This window comes from Halyomorpha halys, unplaced genomic scaffold, assembly GCF_000696795.3.
Source record: "Halyomorpha halys isolate HHAL.00 unplaced genomic scaffold, Hhal_1.1 Scaffold138.1, whole genome shotgun sequence".
NCBI classification, from domain to species: Eukaryota; Metazoa; Arthropoda; class Insecta; order Hemiptera; family Pentatomidae; genus Halyomorpha; species Halyomorpha halys.
The window spans coordinates 273,882-277,707 of NW_027115565.1; positions in this window are offsets into that span (position 1 = coordinate 273,882).

Below are 3,826 nucleotides of genomic sequence, written 5' to 3' on the forward strand. Positions count from 1 at the left end.
GTAGGAGGATATAAACCATTATTGAAATAGCTTTTGAAAAATGGGCAGAGTTCGTTTGCCTTGAAAGTAAGGGTTTGCAACAATAGTGTAGATTGATGTGCTCCGGGATTCCCGTTCTTAGTTGGCTGATACATATTAATTTTTTTTAAATCAGCCTAAATATTTCATATGTTTCCGGTTTATGTAGGTTGAAACTGTGAAGTGATCGGTATATGGGGTTACTATTTGAATTCAATGCTCTATTGATATGAAATTGTTCTATATTTAATTCCAGTTTTTTACACCTTATAATTAGAAGTAAGTTACATACATGCACAATCTGGTGCAGTGTATGCAACACAAACCTTTCACTTACCAGCCTACTTTTAGTTAAAATTAATTCTTAATCCTGGCTCCTTTTATAATGGCTATTTTTTTATTACTAAATGATTACAAATATTTATATTTATAAAAAAACTATAGCTACAGTTTTTATATAATGACAAATATGGCTCTTTTCATAACAACCAAGAAAATAATTATTTTCTCATTTGATTCATTATGAAATTATTTCATATTTTATATTTCTTAATTGTTTTTAGCTCCTAAAAATGAGAGATGGTTGATTACTTCAAATGAACCTAATCAAAGGTACCTTAGAAAAAAAATCAATTTCTAAGCACTGTCTGAGTATTTTAATCAAGATGAGACCTAGTTTATATTAATTGCCAGTTTATTGTGCATAAAAACTGTGTGTTTTATCAAAATCATAAGAGAGTGATTTTAAAATAGCCGTTAGCGGCGAAGAACTCACTTAGCGGTAAAATTTCAAGCTAACAGATGCTTTTTATGTTTTATTTGCATTTTTTCCTATCTTTATTTTACCCTCCCCCTTCCATTTCTATTCTTTTCTTAATTTTCCTTACCCATGTTATTAGTTATGTTTACAACATATTATCATTGTTATGTTGCCTATTTTTTTTTTCTATTTACTTCTATTGTTAAAGTTAACTTCATATTTTGCTTCCTTATCTAATATTCTGGTTACATATCTCATTAGTTAGATATATTTTCTTTTCATAGTTTTAATTTTTAAATTATTAATATACTAAAATATTCATATTTCTTTGCATTGTATAGCTTAAAATTTTTATTTTATTTCCTTAATCATGTAATTTTTACTTAATTATTCAATTACCTATATATACATTTTATTTTCCACTTCTTTCATCAATTTAATTTTATTAATTTCATTCTGTACAATTATTTACTTTATATCGTTCTGTTTATATTTTATTTTTTGTACTCACTGGTTGTTATTTTGTCTTTCTTTTTCAATGTCTTACAATCTTTCGCTCCTAAGCTTGGCTGTTTATATACACATGCATTCACAGACCATTGTGCGAGACTCGGTTATTTGGACTCTGAAGATGTGAATACTTATGTAAAACACGAATTCGAAACCCTTCCCTATCACAATCAATTTCTATTCTATATGTTTCATATATAGGTAAGTAAAATTCAGTCCATTCCCAAACTAACATATAAGGAAAATTCAAGGTCATTGGAAAAAAAATATGTATGAAAGGAATATGATTGTTCTTCTACGGAGATAAACCTGCTGTTCACTCGTAGTGTAAAAGGAAACGAATCGTGATAACTTCTCATGGTATGATAGCGCAGTCCGGATGGGTGACGACAGTATCGTTGGATAGTGAGATGTCCTTGCCCAACAGAAACATTTAATCATATTTAGTAGATAGGTAAATAAAAAAATTCCTTGAGAAACAGAACAATGGCAATTTGTAAACCACAATAGAAGAACGATAATTTCAAGATTAATTTCTTAGTTACTGGAAATGAATTACATAAATAGGGCATCTCACTTAATGCTAAAACTCAATTATGAAAACAAAATTAAAATAAAATTGTTACTAAAAAGATCCATCTTGGAAATACCCTTAATGATATATTCTTAAACGATCAAAATATTTAAATATATTATTCTTACGTTATCGTTATATAATTTCAAAATTATAAAATCAAATAAAAATATTTCATTTAATGAGCAATTAATTAAAAAAAAAACTATATATTTCTAAACCTAATTTGATATTTGAAACTGACATAGTTTCTGTCCTATGGAGAAATAAAAAAGTTGAAAAACGAAGTGTATCGTAACTCCCAAACAAAAGATTCTTTGAAGCTACACAATAGGTTACCATAGTTTGACTTTAATGGACTGAGATGCTCTGTACAAAGTAAAAGAAATGAACTATAGCTCAGCTGAAATTAAAAAATGTTTAGATCCCTTGTCAACTATTTGAAGTATATAACATTGTATAACAAAATGCTCTTCATGCAATACGTTTCAAACAATAACAATAAGAACCATTGTATGGAGCATAAAAAATATCATTTTTTTCAGAAACATTTTATATTATTCCTCCATCTCATTAATTAGCCAAGGTATGAGATAAAAACTCCAAGAGGACGTACTTTACAAAAAAAAATAGTGGTGATTAGTTCATTCATATACTAGTACTTACAATTAACAAACAAGGAACGACAATAATAAACGTATATCAAAAATACCAAAACACACCAAGTCACTATATAATGAGCTTTTATATAACTATTTGTTAAAAAAAAAAAGTTCTGTTTTTACCAACAAAAATATCTGTTTCTATGCACTTTTTCCACAACACTACTTCTTAATTATTGACAATCCCTAATGATTATGTTCTCAAACGACCAACAAGATCCCTCAATTACAAATTAATTGATTATTTCAACTAATTATTATCCATCGTTTCTGGGCCACGGCTGATAATCCCGTTATAGTAGTATTAAAAAAAAATTCAAAGTACATCAATAGGTATTAATTTATTTTTATTAAGCAACAAAAGTGATAGCAAAGATAAAGTAAAGACTGATAAGTAATGAAAGAGATAGCATGTCACTAAAATTATATAGTTTACTCATATTATTTATATTCTTTAGTCATATTCGATTATGACCAGAGAATCACTAGGGGAGGGGGAAATAAGGTGTCATTTCTTTTTTTTTGTTTATCCCTTTTCATACATACTGCGAGGGAGGGAATAGGATGGGAGGAGTTTCCTACAAATTATTTCACTGTTTTAACTAAAGTGGGAAAGTCGATTTTCATTCTGTATGGCCACCACGAAATAAAATAAAACCCGCCCTTGTAATATATAACAAGTATGTAATTGTTAAAAGTATGTGTCTCAAACCTTACTTTCTCGAAAACGGTTCCTTAGTTCAGAGAATTTTCAATTTTTAAAAATTAATGAAAGAAGCTATAATTACTGAAAATACATATTATAGCGCAATTTTTGATGTTGAAAATTATTTTGTTTGTTTTTTCTGCGTTGAGCAATACTGAAGATATGGAGTCACGAACCCCATTTTCTATTGAAATTATTAAGATTTTTTATTTAACTTGTTTATATATGGAGTATTCTTTATTTATTATTATTACTTACTTATATCTATTACAAATAGAATACTACTAATCAGTAGGTTTGGTATATTGGTCATTTTAACAGTAATATTAAGATTAAATTAAACTTTCATTTAAAAAAAAACGATTTCATTAGATAATCGATCACCTTAATATAAATTATATTAGGAATAACAAATATTCGAGCGAAATAGGACATATATCACTAATTCCTAAACTACCTTTCTTTATTTTACATGTATATTTAATGTATAATGGAACAGCGGGGTAGTTCAGTGGGTAAGGCACTGTGCTACTAACTCAGGCAGAGGCAGAACTATTTATTATGCTATTGTTGAATCAATGCTGTGGGTGACCCCC